Here is a 24,548-nt window from a genome sequence, read left to right as displayed (position 1 = left end):
TGCTTAGACACTAACAAACTAAAAATGCATATGAAAAACAAGGTAAGACACAAAACAAGAAAATATGAAGATCAAACAAGAAGACTCACCAAGAACAACTTGAAGATCATAAAGAACATATGCATGAATTTTTTTCTCGAAAAATTTTTTGAAAATTAAAAAGATGCAATTGACACTAAACTTAAAAATTGACTCAAGACTCAAACAAGAAACACAAAATATTTTTGATTTTTTTATTTTATTTAATTGTTTTTGGATTTTTCGAAAATTATCTTTAGAAAAACGAAAAAGAGAAAAAAATTTTTGAAAGATTTTTGAAAACCTTTTGAAAATAAAATAAAGGTTGAAACAAAAAGAAAATGACCTAATCTGAGTAACAAGATGAACCGTCAGCTGTCCAAACTCGAACAATCCCCGGCAACGGCGCCAAAAACTTGGTGCACGAAATTGTGATCTCAATGGTGCCAACAACTTGGTACGCACAATTGTAATCTCAACTCTTTTTCACAACTTCGCACAACTAACCAGCAAGTGCACTGGGTCGTCCAAGTAATAAACCTTACGTGAGTAAGGGTCGATCCCACGGAGATTGTCGGCTTGAAGCAAGCTATGGTCATCTTGTAAATCTCAGTCAGGCGATTCAAATGGTTATGGAATTTTAATAATTAAAAGATAAATAAAACATAAATAAAGATAGAGATACTTATGTGATTCATTGGTAGGAATTTTAGATAAGTGTATGGAGATGCTCTATCCCTTCTGAATCTCTGCTTTCCTACTGCCTTCATCCAATCCTTCATACTCCTTTCCATGGCAAGCTGTATGTTGGGTGTCACCATTGTCAATGGCTACTTCCCGTCCTCTCAGTGAAAATGGTCCTCTACGATTTCTGTACGGCTAATCAACTGTCAGATTGCTCGTCTCGGATGAAAAATACCATGCACATATATCGTATGGCTAATCAGCTGTTGGTTCTTGATCGTGTAGGAATAGGATTTACTATCCTTTTGCGTCTGTCACCACGCACTACAGTCGCGAGTTTGAAGCTCGTCACAGTCATCCCATCCCAGATCCTACTCGGAATACCACAAACAAGGTTTAGACTTTCCGGATCTCAGGAATGCTACCAATTGATTCTAGCTTATACCATGAAGACTTTGATCTCGGATTCAGATGCCCCATTGTCAGAGGGGAGTCGATGTGAATCGTTGATTAGAAATCCAAGAGATATACATTCAAGCTTGTTTTCATGTAGAACGGAAGTGGTTGTCAATCACGCGTTCATAAGTGAGAATGGTGATGAGTGTCACATAATCATCACATTCATCATGTTCTTGTGTGCAAATGGATATCTTAGAATAAGAATAAGCATGAATTGAATAGAAGAATAATAGTACTTTGCATTAATACTCAAGGAACAGCAGAGCTCCACACCTTAATCTATGGTGTGTAGAAACTCCACCGTTGAAAATACATAAGTGAAAATAAGGTAGGCATAGCCAAGAGGCCAGCCCCCAATGTCTAAGGACTAACAATGATCAAAAGAACTTCCAAAAGCTCGTCCAAATATTAAAATACAATAGTAAAAAGTCCTATTTATACTAAACTAGTTACTAGGATTACAGAAATGAGTAAATGATGCAGAAATCCACTTCCGGGCCCACTTGGTGTGTGCTTGGGCTGAGCATTGAAGATTTCACGTGTAGTGGTCTTCCTTGGAGTTAAATGCCAGTTTGTAACTTGTTTCTGGCATTTAACTCTACTTTGCAACTTGTTTCTAGCGTTTAACGCCAGAATAGGGCAGAAAGCTGGCGTTAAACGCCAGTTTGCATCGTCTAAACTCGGCCAAAGTATGGACTATTATATATTTTTGGAAAGCCCTGGATGTCTACTTTCCAACGCAATTAAGAGCGCACAATTTGGGTTTCTGTAGCTCCAAAAAGTTTATTTCGAGTGCAGGGAGGTCAGAATCCAACAGCATCAGCAGTTCTTTTTTCGCCTCTAAATTAGATTTTTGCTCAGGTCCCTCAATTTCAGCCAGAAAATACCTGAAATCACAGAAAAACACACAAACTCATAGTAAAGTCCAGAAATATGAATTTTGCTTAAAAACTAATAAAAATATACCAAAAAGTGAATAAAACATACTAAAAACTACCTAAAAACAATGCTAAAAAGCGTATAAATTATCCGCTCATCATACGCGCACGTGTCGCTGTGCAAATCTCCAAATCACGTGCACGCGTCAGGTACGCGCATGCGTCACTCCTCGCTAGTTATCTCCTTTAATTCGTGTACTCCTTCCTTTTTTGCATGCTTCCTTTCTATCCTCTAAGCCATTCCTGCCCTGTAATCTCTGAAAATACTTAACGCAAGTATCATGGCATCAAATGGTAATAAGAGAGGATTAAAATTAGCTAAATTAAGACCAAAGAAACATGTTTTCAATCATAGCACAAAATCAGGAAGGAAAATGTAAAACATACAATTTACATGAATAAGTGAGCAAAAAATTGATAAAAACCACTCAATTGAGCACAAGATAAACCATGAAATAGCAGTTTATCAAGGCCTTGGATGATTTCTTCTTTTATTTGTCTTCTCATTTGTTTGTGTAACATTATCTGTTACAAAATCAGTTAAGATAGGTAAGCATCTCCTCCAAGTTATGCAATGATACATGTTTCACAGCAATGATACAATGTTTATTGAGATATGATATAAGTAAACAGAAACAAAAGGTTAACCTGTTGCATTTTTTGTAACCATTTCCTCTGGCATCAAGTCATCCACAATTGGAGTTCCAAAATGATCACCTTCATTAGCATCATTAGCATTATTCTCATGTTTGTCTTTATTTATTGTCTCAGCTTCTCCAGAATCACCGTCAGCCTATCTAGTTTCACCAGCTCTTCTTTCATAGGGTAAACCACTTAGTGGTGGTCTTGGATGCCTCTTTCTAACCTTCTTAACACCCTTCTCTGGAGCTGCTGCTACTTTAGTGTCTTTATCCCCATTTACTTCATTCACATCTTCATTCATAACACTACTCACACCTTTATTCAACTCATTAACCTCAATAGTGGCCTCATTCACAACTTCGTTCACAATTTCGTTCACAACAACACTCACACCTTTATTCAACTCATTAACCTCAAAAGTTGCCTCATTCACAAATTTATTCTCCCTCTCATTAGTCTCACCAATTACTTTATTAGTCACTTTATCTTCGTTCACATTATCAACAGACGGATTGATTTCATACACACTCTCACCACTACCATCAGACACCACATCTTCGTCAACAATTCCAGGGTTGGCATCAATAGGATGATCAAAATAAAGATGGACAGTGTTATCATTCTTCATCGCACTCTCACACATTCTCATCACTTCGGCATCCGTCCTAAGCACTCTTAAACCCTTAGCTAAATCTAAACCAGGTTCTAGCCAATACATTTCATTATATTCAGGGTAACCAAAGTCTAAAAATAAGTCCTCAATAAAAAATAAATTGCATGTCTTCATATTCACCCTATGTATCTCAGTTACTAAACCCCCATCGTATATCACATTACCGTCTCCATCCCTTTTCTAGGAACCCATGTGATGATACAAAAATATAACTAGATGATCCATCTAAAAAATAGTAGAGAAAAAATACAATGAATAAACAAGAAGTTATAAGCACAGAAAACAAACAATAAAAATGGCCCACTACTAAAACAATCAAAATAATCATAAGGTTGTCCAAAAAGGCAACGTGCACAAAACCATGGAATGAAGCGAAACCTACCTCTTCGTAGGGTCGTTCCCAGCAAAGAATGAAGACGCGATGATGCCACTTGCAATCCCTTACACTTGAAGCTCCAAATTCGACAATATCTCTCACGTCGTTTCATTCTTCTTCATGCCAAGCTTCTACAGCAACGTCTCTCACTTTCTACATGACCTTTCAGTTTTACTCGTAGTGAAACAATGGGAGATACACTTAGTCATAGTAAGTCAGTAACTAGTAACAACGGTAGCTAATAAGGGCTTAAGGCAAATCCATTTGATTTAGGGAAAATTCAATTTCAATTAGGGATTTTCCAGCTAGGTTGATGATTTATTTAATTAAAAATTCCAGCTAAAATTAAACTTATCTTGTCAGCAAAAACCGGTGGTCAGCTCAGTATCGTTCTCACCGAAGCTGTGGTTTAGCAAGCACGAGGACACACTTGTCAATTTTTAAAATCATTCAGGTGCCATTTTGTCAATACCAATAGTGAGGTACCATTTTGTCAGCGCCAGAATCTTTTGGGTACTGATTTGGTATTACGAATTCAAAATTTTTACTCATCATAGAATACTTCTAGAATGACTAATAGATAAACTTCTAGAAAAAGAAAAAAAATGAGTATAATACATATATAATAAAGTATCACTTATGCCCTTTTGTATCTATTGTATTTGAACTTCTTTAATGTTTTAATTTAAATAAACTTTATTTTTAACTTAGAAATAAATTTTAATTTTATCTTTTAATAATATCAATTTTTTACGTTACGTAGTTATTCAATTATTTTTTAATCACATCTAAGTAAATTACACTTAATCACATTACTTTCAATCTAAATAATTTTATTTTTTAATTTTACTTTTAAAGATTTTTACTCATCACGAAATATTTATAGAATGACTAATATATAAACTTGCGGTAAAAAAAAAGAGCATGGTACATATACAATAAAGTATAAATTATACATTTTGTCTCTAATGCACCAAAATTCTTTAATGTTTAATATAGTTAAACTTTATTTTTAATGTTAGAATAAATTTTAATTTTACCCTTTAATAATATCAATTTTTTATGGTAGATAATTATTCAAATTATTTTTTTAATTGTATCAAATTAAATTACTCTTAATTATATTATTTTATTCTAAATAAATTTGTTTTTAAATTTTACTCTTAATCATATTGTAAATCTCGTTAAATTAGTAGATAATTAGTCAAAAAATTAATTTTTAACAAAGAAGATTAGAAATATGAATATGATATTAAATTAGGATAGAGCTCATCGAAATGAGAATTTTGACACTAATTTCGAAGAAATCGACCCAAAATTGGACCGAATGGGCCGTGGGCCCAACCGGTTCCGCATTTAAATGAGCCTAAAGCTCATTTCCTTCACCAACATAGCAGAACAGCAACGTACTAGAGAGGAGAAGAGAAGGGCACGAAACCCCTACGTCAACTTCCGAACACCGTAACTCCTCCGTCCGAGCTCCGATCGACGCACTGTTTGCGGCCACGCGACTGCCACGTCGAGCTCTACGTTTCTATGGAATAATTTGATAGGTAACTCATTCTTTTTTCTCAGCCTCTTTTTCCCCAATTTTATGGAATTTGAGTGGAGGTATTGAATTTCTTTGTTCTTTGATGTTTTAGGATCCAATTATCTTGAGGAAAATGTTCACTTTTATTTATGTGAAGCTTGGGTAGGGTGAGAAAGCCATAATTCCATTTTAATTTCACTGAAATTGAGCTTTGAGTATTAAATTGGTTATATATGTGCTATAAATGTGTATTACATTGTGAATAAATAATTGGAGCTTGAAAATGTGAATATTGGAACTTGGAGGAAGCTGAGGTTAGAGTGTATTGAGCTTTTGATAGGCTATCTTTGTTTTAATTAAATTGCCTTGATCGTTACGTGGAAATCGGCCAAGGTATGATTTAGGTTTCTTGCATTTAATATATAATGTTCTGTGAAAACTTAGGCTAGATGACCATAGGATAGGCTGGAACGAATGTGTATGTAATTATTGCTTAGCCTCTTGTTAATTAGTTGATTTGGTTTGGTGTTTGTGAGAATTGAATAGCTTGATGATTATGGATTTGAGAATGTATGTTTATAGTTGATAATGCTTAATGAATTAGTGGTGATTTGGTGAATTCGTTGATGATTTGGACTATGATTATGGTGGTGATTGCTATGGTGAAGAAGATGGATATGTAGTGTTGATTTGGTAGGTTCAGAAGTGTATAAAATGAAACTTTTGAATTGAAAATGAGGTTTTTGAGGTTTGTTGCACTTTGGTTTTGGACTGAACTTCGGCAGGCTATAACTTGGCTTCCGGAACCCCAAATTGATTTTAACTTGTCTTAAATAAAAATTGGGTTCGTGAAGTTTATGCCGTTCGAAGAACGGAAGAAAAACGATTTAAAACGATTGAGTTATGCCCATTGGAAATTTTGATGTAGAATATGTAACTTATATGTAACAATGTAGGAAGCTTTCTATGATTCTGCAGCTCTGCTACTGAAATCTATTTTTCTAAGAGAACGTACGTCCACGCGTGACATGGGATTTTGGCGATGTGTGCACGACTGATGCCATGCACACGCGTAAGGGGTAGTAAGCATGTCCACGCGTACGCGTGACCCACACGCACGCATGACATGGAGTTTTCATCCACGCGTACGCATGACAAGGGACGCGCGCGCGAGCGGCACTTTTACACTCCCACACGTGGCCCCTCTTCCAGCAAACATGATTTTTGAGTTTTTAAACCCTATTTCAAACTTCTAAACCTCTATTTTCATTCCTTTAGTCATTAATAATAGTATTAAACTTGATATTCAGATGAAGTTAGGAAATGAGGATTACTTGGAAATGAAGTAAAGTTGAAAAGTAATGAATTGACTATGAAATGTTACAGATGATCATGTATGATACATGACTTGTTAATCAAATTAATGATCATGTATTATACTTGGCTTGAAGGATTAAATGATCTGAGATACGAGATTCCCTGGATAAAGTACCGTGGCTTGCCACCACGTGTACCAGGTTGAAAACTCGATACTCTATTGACAATACGACGTAAGGGTGACCGGGCACTTATAAATTCCCGGGAATGTTAACTCGCATTGAGCAATATTGATTATTTGAGAAAAAGTTATGCATAGACTCTTGGGGATGCACGTCGAGGGATAGTCTAAGGTTTTCGGACTTGTCAGGTTGGCTGGATAACCGACAGATAAGCCTCATCAGCCATAGAATAGGTATGCAACATATGCATACTACTTGAATTACTTGTTTGTGCATTAACCGGGTGTGCCTAAGTGTACTTGCCATGCTAAGTGTATATTTGTTACCTGCAGTGCTTGTAACTTTCTTGTGCTTGCCTTTATTTGTTTATTTGTCTGTGAAACACTAACGGAGATGGAGGTAGGGAGAAATGGCAGTATGGGACTTAGATTTAAGGTTAAGTTAAGTTAGGCCTAGATACTCTTAGAAAACTACCTTTTATGGCTTCTGTTTAATACTTTAAGCTCTATAATCTGAGTGCCGACATTCTAGGATTGACTCTGGCATTTCCAGGGCCTTATATATTATGTGTGTGGCACCTTTACCATACTGAGAACCTCCGGTTCTCATTCCATACTATGTTGTTGTTTTTCAGATGCAGGTCGAAAGGCATCTCGTTAGGTATCTGGACTCCTAAAGCGAAGTGGTTATTGGGTTATTTTGTTGTACAGTGATGTATATATATGTACTTAGCTTTCTCTCCGCATAACTTGTTCTTTTTTATCCTCTTAGAGGTTTATGGAGAGGCAGGATTTTGTTTATGTACATTTGGGTTTTGGATATGTATATATACGTGTAAATATTCTCTGATCAGCCTTGACTTTGCGCGCTGAGTTAGGAGCTTGTTATTTTGTATCTTTGGCTTTCTATTCCTACTTTTATTATCTTATGTTTGATAGTTATAGTTTTCTTCACATGCAAGTTATTTCATTTCCGGAGCGTTGCGCTTTTCGTTTCGCGATTTTGTTATACCCATTTTTCAGGACTCCTAGTTTATTGTATTATTTCTGCTATTATATGTATGTATTTTAATTTTAGAAGTTGTAGCACCTCGCCACCTTTGTTTTACATCCTAGGTGTAATACTCTGTGTGGTAGGGTGTTACATTATGGTATCAGAGCAGTTCGTTCCTGTAGAGCTTGAGAGATGGACTGATTATGGTTCTGTGCATACTCTGTGTGTGACTATGTGCTACCTAAGATATCCGACTGGTATGTGTAGCATACATGTTCGTGAGCATGAATTTGTGACTTTAAAGCATTAAACTTGAGATATTGAGACTGATCACCTTAATATCAATTGTTTGGTGTGAATAGGGACCAAATGTCATCTCGTAGATCCGAGCGAGATGCCCAGAGGGAAAATCTTAGGACCAAACCGATGCAAGGACCTCGAGATGGGAGCTCGGGTGCTGGTACAAGCAATGTAGGTCAATACTACAGGTCTATGACCCTTACTGATTTCCTCAAGAGTGGTCCACCTTAGTTTAATGGAAATACCAATGCATTGGAGGCTGATCCATGGTTTTGAGACGTAGAGAGATTTTTGTACACTCAGCACGTTCCTGAAGTACAGTCAGTGGAAATGGTGACCTACATGTTGGAGGGAGATGCTCAGAAATGGTGCCAGGAGTTATGTCATACCTTGCAGATAGAGTTAATAGATGTTCCTTAGAATAGATTCAAGACAAAAATTTTACGGAAAATATTTCTTGCATGCACTTCGCACTGCAAAGGAGTTGGAGTTAATGTAGCTGAAGCAAAAGAATATGTTTGTTGCTGACTATACCTGTGAATTTGACAACCTGTGCCATCTCTCAAGAGTTTGTCAAGGAGATCCAGCCGACTATGAGGAGTGAAAGTGTGCTCAGTATGAGAAAGGACTTAGGAGGGACATATTTAACTACGTGTATCCGCAAAGGTTAACGAATTTCACCAAATTGGTTAAGAAAAGTTAATTCGTAGAAAATTACTCTATTAAATGGGCGATGCTACAGGAAGGTTTTGGAGAGACAGCTCCAGACGAGCCGCCTAGGGCCGGGTTAGATGAATGCTACAAGTGTAGAAAGCCGGGGCATATGGCTCGAGACTGTTTACACAGAAAATGCCGGGATGCAGCCGAATTCGATTCTCAGACCCGAGATAATCATAAACTAGCAGTTGAATTTCGAACTTCCTTGCATAGGATTAATATGTGATATTCATTCTTAATATATGATGCACATTGATAATTGTAAAGCCCAAGTCGATGATTGGTCAAAGGCTATTAGTTGTTAAGACGGAGTAATATTTAGTTAACTTAGAAGGGTGGATCAATTTGGGGGGATGTTAGATTTAAAATATATAAGTGTTAGATATGAAGATATTCCAAAAACTGCTTTCAGGATACGTTATGATCATTATGAGTATACGGTGATGTCTTTTAGGTTAACTAATACTCCAGCAGTATTTACAAATTATATGAATAGGATTTTTCGGCTGTACCTGGATAAGTTTGTTATTGTCTTTATTGATGATATTCTTCTTTACTCTAAGACTGAGGAGGAGCATGCTGATCACTTGCGAACTGTGCTACAAATTTTGAGAAATAGGAAGTTATACGCTAAGTTATCTAAATACGAGTTCTGGAAGAGTGAGGTGAAGTTTCTTGGTCACACATAGTGAGCAAGCATGAAATAGCTATGGATCCTGCTAAGGTGGAAGTTGTAATGAAATGGGTGCGACCAACTTCAGTAACAGAGATCCGAAGTTTCCTAGGTCTGGCAGGGTATTATCGCAGATTCATTAAGGGATTTTCACAGCTCGCCTTACTTTTAACTAAGTTGACTAGGAAGGATACGCCTTTTATCTGGACTCCGGAGTGTGAAGAGAGTTTTGAAGCATTGAAGCACAGGTTGACTACTGCACCCGTGTTGGTATTGCCTGAACCAAGTGAACCGTTTGAAGTGTACTGTGATACATCATTAAAGGGTTTAGGATGCGTTCTGATGCAGCACCGGAATGTTGTAGTATATGCCTCACGACAATTAAGGTCGCACGAGATGAACTATCTGACACATGATTTAGAACTTGCTGCTGTTGTGTTTGCTCTAAAGATCTGACGGCACTATCTCTATGGTGTTAAGTTACATATCTTCTCAGACTATAAGAGTTTGAAGTATCTCTTTGAGTAGAAAGAGTTGAATATGCGTCAGAGGAGGTGGATGCAGCTTCTGAAGGATTATGATTTTGAATTGAATTATCATCCAGGAAAAGCAAACGTTGTGGCAGACGCCTTGAGTCAGAAGTCTTTATATGCAGTTTGGATGATATTGCGAGAAGAAGTGTTATTAAAGTCATATCAAGGTTTGAAACTGGGAGTTAGGAAAGAATTTAGAATTCTGTGTTTGAATCAGTTGCAAATTTCAAGTGATTTTAAATCAGAACTTCTGAAGGCTTATCAAGATGGTGAAGCATTACGTAAGTCGGAGATCTGTGAAAGAGTATCTTGAAGAAAGCTCATAAAAGCGGGTTTTCAATTAATCCAAGAAGCACTAAAACATACCAAGATCTGAAAGTGATGTTCTGGTGGCCAAGGATAAAGAATAATATGGCATTGCATGTATCTAAATGTTTAAACGTGTCAGAAGGTTAAGATTGAGCATCAGAGACCATGAGGAACCTTCAAGCCTTTAGAGATTCCACAATGGAAATGGGAGAGTATCGCAATGAATTTTGTGACAGGTTTACCTGGGACTCAGACTGGTTGTAACGCTATTTGGGTGGTTGTGAACCGACTGACAAAATCAGCTCACTTTCTCCCCATCCAAATAAGTTGCACAATGGAAAAATTAACTCGAATGTACATCAAAGAGATTGTCAGATTGCACGGCATGCCTTCTACCATTATATCTGACAGAGATCCTCGTTTCACATCAAAGTTCTAGGGAGCCTTTCAGCGTGCATTTGGGACTCAGTTAAGTTTTAAGTATTGTATATCACCCTCAGACAGATGGTCAGTTAGAGAGAACCATTCAGATCTTGGAGGATATGCCAAGAGCTTGTGTTTGGACCAGCCGGCGAGCTGGAATTGATATATGCCATTAGTGGAGTTCGCTTATAACAATAGCTACCATGCGAGCATTGGAATGGCTCCATATGAGGCTCTGTATAGCATGAAATGTCAATCTCCCCTATGTTGGTATGAAACTGGAGAAAGAAGCTTATTAGGGCCTGAGCTGATAGATGAAACTACTGAGCAAATAAAGAAGATTCGTAACCGAATGCTTATAGTCCAAAGCTATCGGAAGAGCTATGCTGATTAAAGGCGGAAGCCTTTGGAGTTTGAAGATGGGGAACATGTCTTTCTGAAGGTTACACCAACCACCAGAGTGGGAAGAGCCATTAAGACTAAAAAACTGAACCCCCGTTATATTGGGCTAGTGGCTTATAGAATTGCTTTACTGCCGTATCTTTCGAACTTGCACGACATGTTTCATGTGTCACAGCTTTGGAAGTATACTCCTGACACAAGTCATGTTCTTGAACCGGAACCGATTCAAGTAAGAGAAGATCTAACACTTCCAGTTTATTCTGGTGAGAATTGATGAAACTAGTGTTAAACGATTGCGTGGGAAGGAAGTATCACTGGTAAAGGTTGCTTGGAGTCAAGATGGTATTGAGGAACATACTTGGGAACTCAAATCAGATATGCGGAAAGACTATCCACATCTCTTTTCAGGAAACTACATTTGAATTTTGAGGGCAAAATTCTTTGTTAGGTGGGTAGGATATAAACCCCGTTAAATTAGTAGATAATTAGTCAATAAATTAGTTTTTAATAAAGAAGATTAGATATGCGAATATGATATTAAATTAGGATAGAGCTCATCAAAACGAGAATTTTGACATCAATTTCAAAGAAATCGGCCCAAGATTGGACTGAATGGGCCGAACCGGTTGAACCAGACCCAAATCGGGCCATGGGCCCAACTGGTTCAGCATTTAAATGAGCCTAAAGCTCATTTCCTTCACCAACGTAGCAGAACAGCAATGCACCAGAGAGGAGAAGAGAAGGGCACGAAACCCTTGCATCAACTCCTGAGCACTGTAACTCCTCCGTCCGAGCTCCGATCGCCGCACCGTTTGCAGCCACGCGGCCACCGTGTCAAGCTCTACGTTTCTACCAGAAAAATTTTATAGGTAACTTGTTCTTTGTTCTCAGCCTCTTTTTCCCTAATTTTTGAGAATTTGAGTGGAGGTATTGAATTTCTTTGTTCTTTGATGTTTTAGGATCCAATTAGCTTGAGAAAAATGTTCACTCTTGCTTATATGAAGCTTGGGTAAGGTGAGAAAGCCATAATTCCATTTTAATTTCATTGAAATTGAGTTTTGAGTATTAAATTGGGTATATATGTGTTATAAATGTGTATTAGGTTGTGAATAAATAATTGGAGCTTGAAAATGTGAATATTGGAACTTGGAGGAAGCTGAGCTTAGAGTGTATTGAGGTTTTAAGGGGCTATCTTGGTTTTAATTAAATTGCCTTGATCGTTACGTGGGAATTAGCCAAGGTATGGTTTAGTGGTGCGCGAAATTGTGATCACTACTTTTCACAACTCAATTAATCCCCGGTGATGAGTCCAAAAACTTGGTGCTCAATACCATGGCATAAACACAAATTCGCACAACTAACCAGCAAGTGTACTGGGTCGTCCAAGTAATAAACCTTACGCGAGTAAGGGTCGATCCCACAGAGATTGTTGGTATGAAGCAAGCTATGGTCACTTTGTAAATCTTAGTCAGCCAGACTCAAATGGGTATAGATGATGAATAAAACATAAAGATACAGATAGAGATACTTATGCAATTCATTGGTGGGAATTTCAGATAAGCGTATGAAGATGCTTTTCCCTTCTGTCTCTCTGCTTTCCTACTGTCTTCATCCAATCCTTCTTACTCCTTTCCATGGCAAGCATTATGCAAGGGTTTCACCGTTGTCAGTGGCTACCTCCCATCCTCTCAGTGGAAATGTTCAACGCACCCTGTCACGGCACGGCTATCCAGCTGTCGGTTCTCGATCATGTCGGAATAAAATCCAGTGATTCTTTTGCGTCTGTCACTAACGCCCCACAATCGCGAGTTTGAAGCACGTCACAGTCATTCAATCATTGAATCCTACTCAGAATACCACAGACAAGGTTTAGACCTTCCGGATTCTCTTGAATGCCGCCATCAGTTCTAGCCTATACCACAAAGACTCTGATCTCACGGAATGGCTGGCTCGGTTGTCAGGCGAGCGCTCGGTTGTCAGGCGATCAACCATGCGTCGTGTATCAGGAATCCAAGAGATATTCACCCAATCTAAGGTAGAACGGAGGTGGTTGTCAGTCACACGTTCATAGGTGAGAATGATGATGAGTGTCACGGATCATCACATTCATCAAGTTGAAGAACAAGTGATATCTTGGAACAAGAACAAGCGGAATTGAATAGAAGAACAATAGTAATTGCATTAATACTCGAGGTACAGCAGAGATCCACACCTTAATCTATGGTGTGTAGAAACTCCACCGTTGAAAATACATAAGAACAAGGTCTAGGCATGGCCGTGAGGCCAGCCTCCCAATGATCTAAGAACTAGATGTCCGAAGATGAAAAATACAATAGTAAAAGGTCCTACTTATAGAGAACTAGTAGCCTAGGGTTTACAGAGATGAGTAAATGACATAAAAATCCACTTCCGGGCCCAGTTGGTGTGTGCTTGGGCTGAGCAATGAAGCATTTTCGTGTAGAGACTTCTCTTGGAGTTAAACGCCAGCTTTTGTGCCAGTTTGGGCGTTTAACTCCCACTTTGGTGCCAGTTCCAGCGTTTAACGCTGGGAATTCTGAAGGTGACTTTGAACGCCGGTTTGGGCCATCAAATCTTGGGCAAAGTATGGACTATTATATATTGCTGGAAAGCCCAGAATGTCTACTTTCCAACGCCGTTGAGAGTAGGGGTGTGCATGGTTCACTTTTTCCCTAAACTGAACTGAAACTGCACTAAACCATTTTAAATGGTTTAGAAACTGAACCAAACTGCTTTGTCACATAAGAAACTGGTTTTAAACCAGTTTATAATACAGTGCACCAGTTTAAACCAGTTCATAAAAAAAACTGGTTTTAATTTAAAAAACCAGTTTAAACTGGTTTATAGGCTAAAACTAGTTTTCTCACCCTCTCTCTCCTCAAAAAAATCAGTTTAAACTGGTTTATAGGCTAAAACTAGTTTTCACACCCTCTCTCTCTCCTTCCCCTCTCTCTCTCTCTCTCCCATTTTCTCTCCCTTCCCCTCTCTCTCTCCCCTACCCTCCCCCTCTATCTCTCTCTCTCTCCTCTCTCTCCCCCTCCCTTTCCCTCTCTCTCCCCCCTTTCTCACTCTCTCTCTCCTCTCTCTCTCCTTCCCCTCTCTCCCTCCTCTTTCTCTCCTCTTCCCCTCTCTCTCTCCCCCTTCCTTTTCTCTCTCTCTCCCCCCTTTCCCACTCTCTCTCCCTTCTCCTCTCTCTCTCTCTCCTCTCTCTCTCTATCTCTCTCTCCTTCTCTCTCTCCTTCCCCCCTCTCTTTCTCTCCCCTTTTCTCTCCCTTCCCCTCTCTCCCTCCTCTTTCTCTCATCTTCCCCTCTCTCTCTCCCCCTCTTTCTCCCCTTCCTTTCTCTCTCTCCCCCCTTTCCCCCTCTCTCTCCCCCTTCTACTTTCTCTCTCCTCCTTCTCTCTTTCTCTCTCCTCTCTCTAAATCAAAAGTTGAAAGAATCATAAAATATTTACATACTAGTAAACTAAAGCATAGTCTTACTTTTTGTTCAATGACAACATTCAAAATATGATATAATATGACACTAACCTAAATGAAGTTAAAATAAACTAATTCAAATCTAACACAAATACACAATTTTGGCCCATTACAATATTCTAATCATCTTCAAGAGAATCAAGCGTGCCCACATTTCTTGAAGAATTTCTCCCTACATAGAAAAAAAATATCTCATTAATTATAGAAAACTAACAATTAGTAACAAACAAGCAATAAGAAAAAAAAGTATATTACCTTGTTCAGCTTTTTCAATCTCTTCAAAATTTTCAATTAGTCCAAAAGGGTCATCTATTACCCAATCTTGAGTGCATACAAGAGCTTCCACCATATATGGTGTCAAGGAGCTCCGATAAGGGTCAATAATCCTTCCTCCTGTACTAAACGCACTCTCAGAAGCAACTGTAGAAACCGGTATGGCTAAAACTTCTCGAGCCATACGTGCAAGAATAGGAAATCGGGTTGAATTTCCCTTCCACCAACCCAAAATATCCAACTCTGCCGACTTGTTTCTAGGCTCACAATCTTCTTTCAGATATCTGCCAAGTTCAGATTTAGCATCTGAATCACGTCCAGTTGATTGCAAATAAATATTCAGGATATCATCTTCATCCTCTTCATTGATCATTGCATCTTGATTACTTTGAGATTCATCTTCTTTGCCTTGGTAGTGATTATAAAGGGAATTCAAGCAAGTAAACAATTTTGACTTGAGTTCTCCTCCCTTTTTAACACCAAATGACTCATCCAAAATCCAATTTACAAAATCCAACTTGTGACATGGATCAAGCACAATTGCAATTAACAACAACATGTTAATGACATTTGGAGTTCCCCAATACTTATCATATTTTCTTTGCATCTTGGACGCCATTAATCTTATGCTCAAATCAGTATTTCACAATGCAACTTGATTTTTCTTCCGATGCTAAAGACTTCTTTCATATATTTATTACTAGTGACATACAAACTCCCAGAAATGCGCAATGTAGCATCATAGAATATTTTCAAGAATGGTAAAACTGACTCTGCATAAGTCCAATCATCATCTGTAGGCACACCATAAGATTTGCTCATCTCATTAATATATTTATCATCTTGCAACTCAAGCAAATCAAACGCTGCTCGAAGCTTCAATGCTGCCTCCAACATTAAATATGTCGAATTCCACCGAGTTTCAACATCCAAAGAAACAAGCCCTTTATAATTGATGCTCTCCCACTCAATGCACGCTTTGAAGCTTTCACATCTCATAGGAGATGACTTGACATATTTGACTGCATTACGAATTCTTGTAATTGAATCATCAATCTCTTTCAAGCCATCTTTTACTATCAAATTTAGGATATGAGCACAACAACGCATATGAAGATAGTCCCCCTTTAAAACAAGACTATTCCATGCATTTAATCTCTTTTTCAAGTATAAAATTGCACCATCATTAGAAGTTGTGTTATCAACCGTTACAGTAAAAACTTGATGCAATTTTCAAGCATCCAAACAACCTTCAATAGCTCTACCAAGTACCTCTCCTGAATGACCCTCAACCCGACAAAAATTCAATATCTTCTTTTGCAACTTCCAATCATTATCAATAAAGTGTGCCGTTAGTGACATATAAGTCAAATTTTGACTCGATGTCGTCCAAGTGTCAGTTGTAAGGCACACTTTTTGACAATGATGAGAGAGATAACTTTGTAACTTCATTTTCTCTGTTTCATAAAAAGAAAGTATATCACAGGCCAATGTAGTACGCGAAGGGATTTTAAACTTAGGTTGCATGCTATGCAAAAGCCTTCGAAACACATTTCTTTCTACAAATCGGAAAGGTAGCTCTTCAGTCACAAACATCTCAGTAAGGATACTTCGAGTTACTGCTTGGTCAAACTTTATAACACTCGGTGAGGATATAAGACCACTTGTTCCCCTTCTATCCTTTGTCTCTTGCTCTGTTCGTTGTTCGATTCAAAACATCGCTTCCAATGTTGCCGCATAGCACTTGTTCCCCCCGCATATTTTATTTGACCGTTGCAGTTTTTACATCTTGCATACTTCTCTATCCCTTCGATTGGAATGAAATGTTCCCATATCTCTGATCGATTCTTACGCCCAAAAGATCCACTAGGTTGAGGAGGTAATGAGAGATGAGCAGAAGGAACAGCAGGATTTGAATACTCCTCTCTCTCAGACATTTTTAATATGAGCAACAAACCTAATTGTAAATTAAATAACTAATTAGACCAAGTTTAAAAAGCAGGGAGCAACAACACTTTAAAAAGGAAAATAAATAAATAAAATGACACAAACTATGAAGTAATAAATACATCATTACATGCTAACACTAACAGGGTTACTTAGACCAAGTTTGGAACTTACTTTTTCTTCAGCAATGCTCTCTTTAGAAATCTGAGAAACGCCTCAAAAAAGGAAGCCGCAGGAACCAGTTTGCAAGTCAATAATGCAAGGGTATTCTAGAGCTCTCTGAGCTTTCACCTCATCTAGTCTACAACAACATCAACAATAAGCAAACGTAAGAGTACTGGAAAGCAAACAGAAGAAATAGCGCAGTTAAGACTAACAGTGAACTGGAATGAAACTATATAGACCAGAATTATAAAACAAAGTTTATAAGATCTGACAGAAAGCTTTTCTACAAATTGCATACCAACACATTAATTGGGCAGAAAGAGAACTATTATGTCTATGTGTATAGCACAAAGCAGAATGCCACAAACACACTCAGGAGTTAGCAATAGGGACAAACAATCCTAAGAACTTCACTACTTATATATACTCATTCACACACAAATGTTTTGGCTTTAAAATTGTAAAGTGGTGGTGATGATGAAACTTTAGCTACAAATGCATCAGAGCCTACCAAGTGGACAAACCCAAAAGCAACTTGATGAGCATTTATTTATCATCATATCATATCATATCATGTAAAAATAAGGGCCATTAAATGGTTCTGCATTTAATTCAAACTTTTTTATAAAGACACATTGACATATACTATTATTTTTGTATTCAACTTTTAATAAATGTTCACTAAGGCGATTATTAACCACGTGAGCCCAAATTATTTTAATGCATATAAAAATATTTAAAGTCTTAAACAAATCTTTGAAAAACTAGTAAGTGAGCTGTATAAATAGACTATAATGACATTCCCTATTTCTCACAATCTCGCCTTATAATATCTTATATCCATTTTTTCATTCTATGGTGGTACAGATTTGCATAATTTATACTGTTTTCTTATTCTTCCTTCTTTAAACATCATCTCTACTACAATTGAGAGAAATAACCTGATTCATACACAAAGCAGGAAGATACCAAATACTATTTCTTCTTATAAAAGAATATTCCAAATACAGAGTATTTTTAATGTACTTTGTTTGAACTCAAGGAAAAGAGAAAAAAGAAATTAATCACACACACAAACAACAAACATAACAATTCAATTAATCTAAACAAAGTGGAAATCTTTTTTTCCTTTTGTTTTTACCCAATTTTTAGTGCCTCAACAAAGTAAAATTGTAAATTCAGACCCTACATACTATTATGAATGGCACATATTATAGTCCAATAGTATGTCACCAACGCTATATTTAACAGCATTTTAACTGAAGCAAAAATCACATCAATAATGGAAAACTTTCTACTTCAAAAAAGGTAAACCATGAAAAACCAGAGAAACAGAGAGGGAGGGAATGAGAGATTGAGAAATCTTTTACACAACCAAGCTAGTTCAAACTGCATTCCCATCAACATCTGATCAAACGGGTTGACCAGAGATTTCTTCAACAATACAAAACTTTCTCTAACATCCTTAATGTAAAAAACACCAAATCCATTCAACTCACACTAACAAAAACACAATTCAGCACAGCAAATCACAAAAAAGTACATAAACCATACCAACCAAATTTCAGGTTTTGGATCTAGCAGGCTAAAACAAGTAAACATCAACAATTCAAAGCTTCCGAATCAGAAAAGAGAAATGGGTAACTGTAAAAATGGCTTACTAATTGACTATGTAAAAAAGTATTGTCTCCCCTGCTTCCAATCATAGTAAAACATAAGAGAAAAGAGATTACCTACTGTGTTAGATGGCAGCAGCAGGGGTTGGTAGCGACGGTGATGATGGCGGTGGTGGGTTGGTAGCAGCGGCAGCAAGGGAGAGACGAGAGAGGAATGGTAGCGACAGCAGCAACCAGCAAGGGAGAGAGGATACTGTGTCAGACGATGGTGAACGACAGTGAGCGACAGCGGCGAATAGTTCGACGACGGCGGCTCTGACGGTGGCAGCGGTCGGTTGGTTGCGGCGGCAGAAGGGGAGAGACGAGAGAGGATGTTGAAACGCGATTAGGGTTTTTGCGTTTTTAGTTTTCACATTTTCAATTTTTGAGTTTGGAAGATTGAATTGAAGTTACTGATGTGAATAAACCAGTTTTGATTTGGTTTAAAACTAAACTGAACCATAAAAACTGGTTTTTAATAAATTGGTTTTTATAAAAAACTATGGTTTCAGTTCAGTTTTTTATTTAAAAAAACTGGTTTATTTAAAACAGTTTCAATTCAGTTTCAGTTCAGTTCAGTTAAACCAGTTTTTTTGCACACCCCTAGTTGAGAGCGTGCCAATTGGGCTTCTGTAGCTCCAGAAAATCCACTTCGAGTGCAGGGAGGTTAGAATCCAACAGCATCTGCAGTCCTTTTCAGTCTCTGAATAAGATTTTTGCTTAGGTCCCTCAATTTCAGCCAGAAAATACCTGAAATCACAGAAAAACACACAAACTCATAGTAAAGTCCAGAAAAGTGAATTTTAACTAAAAATTAATAAAAATATACTAAAAACTAACTCAAACATACTAAAAACATACTAAAAACAATGCCAAAAAGCGTACAAATTATCCGCTCATCACAACACCAAACTTAAATTGTTGCTTGTCCCCAAGCAACTGAAAATCAAATAAGATAAAAAGAAGAGAATATACTATAGACTCCAAATTATCAATGAAACTTAGCTCCAATTAGATGAGCGGGACTAGTAGCTTTTTGCCTCTGAACAGTTTTGGCATCTCACTTTATCCTTTGAAATTCAGAATGATTGGCTTCTATAGGAACTCAGAATCCAGATAGTGTTATTGATTCTCCTAGTTAAGAATGATGATTCTTGAACACAGCTACTTTATGAGTCTTGGCCGTGGCCCAAAGCACTCTGTCTTCCAGTATTACCACCGGATACATACATGCTACAAACACATAACTGGGTGAACCTTTTCAGATTGTGACTCAGCTTTGCTAGAGTCCCCAATTAGAGGTGTCCAGGGTTCTTAAGCACACTCTTTTTGCCTTGGATCACAACTTTATTTCTTTCTTTTTCGTTCTTTTTCTCTCTCTTTTTTTCCGCTTCTTTTTTTTTTGTATTCACTGCTTTTTCTTGCTTCAAGAATCATTTTTATGATTTTTCAGATCCTCAGTAACATGTCTCCTTTTTCATCATTCTTTCAAGAGCCAACCAATCATGAACCACAAATTCAAAAAACATATGCACTGTTTAAGCATACATTCAGAAAACAAAAGTGTTGCCACCACATCAAACTAATTAAGCTAGTTTTAAAGATGAATTCGAAATCCTGTACTTCTTGTTCTTTTGTGATAAAAACAGTTTTCATTTAAGAAAGGTGATGGATTCATAGGACATTCATAACTTTAAGGCATAGACACTAATGATCACAAGACACAAACATAGATAAACATAAGCATAAAATTCGAAAAACAAGAAAATAAAGAACAAGGAAATTAAAGAACGGATCCACCTTAGTGATGGCGGCTTGTTCTTCCTCTTGAAGGTCTTATGGAGTGCTTGAGCTCCTCAATGTCTCTTCCTTGCCTTTGTTGCTCCTCTCTCATGATTCTTTGATCTTCTCTAATTTCATGGAGGAGAATGGAATGTTCTTGGTGCTCCACCCTTAATTGTCCCATGTTGGAACTCAATTCTCCTAGGGAGGTGTTCAGTTGCTTCCAATAGTTTTGTGGAGGAAAGTGCATCCCTTGAGGCATCTCAGGGATTTGATGATGAGAGGGGTCTCTTGTTTGCTCCATCCTATTCTTAGTGATGGGCTTGTCCTCATCAATGGGGATGTCTCCCTCTATGTCAACTCCAACTGAATAACAGAGGTGACAAATGAGATGAGGAAAGGCTAACCTTGCCAAGGTAGAGGACTTGTCCGCCACCTTATAGAGTTCTTGGGATATAACCTCATGAACTTCTATTTCTTCTCCAATTATGATGCTATGAATCATGATGGCCCGGTCTAGAGTAACTTCAGACCGGTTGCTAGTGGGAATGATTGAGCGTTGGATAAACTCCAACCATCCTCTAGCCACGGGCTTGAGGTCATGCCTTCTCAATTGAACCGGCTTCCCTCTTGAATCTCTCTTTCATTGGGCGCCCTCTTCACAGATGTCTATGAGGACTTGGTCCAACCTTTGATCAAAGTTGACCCTTCTAGTGTAAGGATGTTCATCTCCTTGCATCATGGGCAAGTTGAATGCCAACCTTACATTTTCCGGACTAAAATCTAAGTATTTCCCCCGAACCATAGTAAGCCAATTCTTTGGGTCCGGGTTCACACTTTGATCATGGTTCTTGGTGATCCATGCATTGGCATAGAACTCTTGAACCATTAGGATTCCGACTTGTTGAATGGGGTTGGTAAGAACTTCCCAACCTCTTCTTCGGATCTCATGTCGGATCTCCGGATATTCACTCTTCTTGAGTTTGAAAGGGACCTCGGGGATCACCTTCTTCAAGGCCATAACTTCATAGAAGTGGTCTTGATGCACCCTTGAGATGAATCTCTCCATCTCCCATGACTCAGAGGTGGAAGCTTTTGCCTTCCCTTTCCTCTTTCTAGAGGTTTCTCCGGCCTTGGATGCCATAAATGGTTATGGAAAAACAAAAAGCAATGCTTTTACCACACCAAACTTAAAAGGTTTGCTCGTCCTCGAGCAAAAGAAGAAAGAAGAGAGTAGAAGAAGAAGAAATAGAGGAGATGGAGATGGCTTATGGTTCGGCCAAAAAGGGGAAGAAGTAGTGTTTAGGGTGTGTAAAAATGAAGGAGTGAAGATGGGTTTATATAGGAGTGGAAGGAGGGGTAGGGTTCGGCCATTATGGGTGGGTTTGGGAGGGAAAGTGGTTTGAATTTGAATGGTGAGGTAGGTGGGGTTTTATGAAGGATGGATGTGAGTGGTGAAGAGAAAGATGGGATTTGATAGGTGAAGGGTTTTTGGGGAAGAGGTGTTGAGGTGATCGGTGAATGGGTGAAGAAGAAGAGAGAGAGTGGTGGGGTAGGTGGGGATCCTGTGGGATCCACAGATCCTGAGGTGTCGAGGAAAAGTCATCCCTGCACCAAGTGGCGTGCAAAAATGCACTATGTGCCAATTCTGGCATTAAACGCCGGGCTGGTGCCCATTTTTGGCGTTTAACGCCAGCTTCTTGCCCTTTCCTGGGGTTTAATGCCAGTCTGGTGCCCCTTTCTGGCGTTAAACGGCCAGAATGGTGCCAGACTGGGCGTTAAACGCCCATCTGCTAGCCTTACTGGCGTTTAAACGCCAGCAGGTTCTTCCTCCAGGGTGTGCTATTTTTCTTTCTGTTTTTCATTCTGTTTTTACTTTTTCCATTGATTTTGTGACTTCTCATGATCATCAACCTACAGAAAACATAAAATAACAAAGGAAAATAGATAAAATATAACATTGGGTTGCCTCCCAACAAGCGCTTCTTTAATGTCAGTAGCTTAACAGTGAGCTCTCATGGAGCCTCACAGATACTCAGAGCAATGTTGGAACCTCCCAACACCAAACTTAGAGTTTGAATGTGGGGGTTCAACACCAAACTTAGAGTTTGGTTGTGGCCTCCCAACACCAAACTTAGAGTTTGACTGTGGGGGCTCTGTTTGACTCTGTTTTGAGAGAAGCTCTTCATGCTTCCTCTCCATGGTGACAGAGGGATATCCTTGAGCCTTAAACACAAAGGATTCTTCATTCACTTGAATGATCAATTCTCCTCTGTCAACATCAATCACAGCTTTTGCTGTGGCTAGGAAGGGTCTGCCAAAGATGATAGATTCATCCATGCACTTCCCAGTCTCTAGGACTATGAAATCAGCAGGGATGTAACGGTCTTCAACTTTTACCAGAACATCCTCTACAAGTCCATAAGCTTGTTTTCTTGAATTGTCTGCCATCTCTAGTGAGATTTTTGCAGCTTGCACCTCAAAGATCCCTAGCTTCTCCATTACAGAGAGAGGCATGAGGTTTACACTTGACCCTAGGTCACACAAGGCCTTCTTGAAGGTCATGGTGCCTATGGTACAAGGTATTGAGAACTTCCCAGGATCTTGTCTCTTTTGAGGTAGTTTCTGCCTAGACAAGTCATCCAATTCTTTGGTGAGCAAAGGGGGTTCATCCTCCAAAGTCTCATTACCAAATAACTTGTCATTTAGCTTCATGATTGCTCCAAGGTATTTTGCAACTTGCTCTTCAGTGACATATTCATCCTCTTCAGAGGAAGAATACTCATCAGAGCTCATGAATGGCAGAAGTAAATCCAATGGAATCTCTATGGTCTCAGTGTGAGCCTCAGATTCCCATGGTTCCCCATTAGGGAACTCATTGGAGGCCAGTGGACGTCCATTGAGGTCTTCCTCAGTGGCGTTCACTGCCTCTTCCTCCTCTCCAGATTCGGCCATGTTGATGGCCTTGCACTCTCCTTTCGGATTTTCTTCTGTATTGCTTGGAAGAGTACTAGGAGGGAGTTCAGTAATTTTTTTGCTCAGCTGACCCACTTGTGCCTCCAAATTCCGAGGACCTTGTTTCAGTCATGAAACTTTGAGTGGTTTTGATTAGATCAGAGACCATGGTTGCTAAGTCAGAGTGGCTCTGCTTAGAATTCTCTGTCTGTTGCTGAGAAGATGATGGAAAAGGCTTGCCATTGCTAAACCTGTTTCTTCCACCATTATTGTTGTTGAAACCTTGTTGAGGTCTCTGTTGATCCTTCCATGAGAGATTTGGATGATTTCTCCATGAAGGATTATAGGTGTTTCCATAGGGTTCTCCCATGTAATTCACCTCTTCCATTAAAGGGTTCTCAGGATCATAAGCTTCTTCTTCAGATGAAGCTTCCTTAGTACTGCCTTGTGCATTTTGCATTCCAGACAGACTTTGAGAAATCAAATTGACTTGCTGAGTCAATATTTTGTTCTGAGCCAGTATGGCATTCAGAGTATCAATCTCAAGAACTCCTTTCTTCTGATTTGTCCCATTGTTCACAGGATTCCTTTCAGAAGTGTACATGAATTGGTTATTTGCAACCATTTTAATCAGTTCTTGAGCTTCTGTAGGCGTCTTCTTCAGATGAAGAGATCCTCCAGCAGAGCTATCCAAAGACATCTTGGACAGTTCAGACAGACCATCATAGAAAATACCTATGATGCTCCATTCAGAAAGCATATCAGAGGGACACTTTCTGATTAATTGTTTGTATCTTTCCCAAGCTTCATAGAGGGATTCTTCTTCCTTCTGTCTGAAGGTTTGGACTTCCACTCTAAGCTTACTCAATTTTTGAGGTGGAAAGAACTTTGCCAAGAAGGCATTGACTAGCTTTTCCCAAGAGTTCAGGCTTTCTTTAGGTTGTGAGTTCAACCATGTCCTAGCTCTGTCTCTTACAGCAAAAGGGAATAGCATGAGTCTGTAGACCTCAGGGTCAACCCCATTAGTCTTGACAGTGTCACAGATTTGCAAGAACTTAGCTAAGAACTGATGAGGATCTTCCAATGGAAGTCCATGGAACTTGC

General features: G+C 38.6%; 1 non-coding gene across 1 annotated transcript; it reads left to right on the top strand.

Moving 5' to 3' along the window:
• The first annotated feature begins 24,198 nt into the window (after positions 1 to 24,198).
• LOC130984394 (small nucleolar RNA R71) lies at positions 24,199 to 24,306 on the top strand. Its single transcript, XR_009088332.1, has one exon. It is a non-coding gene; the product is annotated as a small nucleolar RNA R71 (small nucleolar RNA).
• The last annotated feature ends 242 nt before the right edge of the window (positions 24,307 to 24,548 follow it).

This window comes from Arachis stenosperma, chromosome 5 (assembly GCF_014773155.1).
Source record: "Arachis stenosperma cultivar V10309 chromosome 5, arast.V10309.gnm1.PFL2, whole genome shotgun sequence".
NCBI classification, from domain to species: Eukaryota; Viridiplantae; Streptophyta; class Magnoliopsida; order Fabales; family Fabaceae; genus Arachis; species Arachis stenosperma.
The sequence above is the reverse complement of the archived record's forward strand: the minus strand, read 5'-3'. Positions and strand labels throughout refer to the sequence as shown.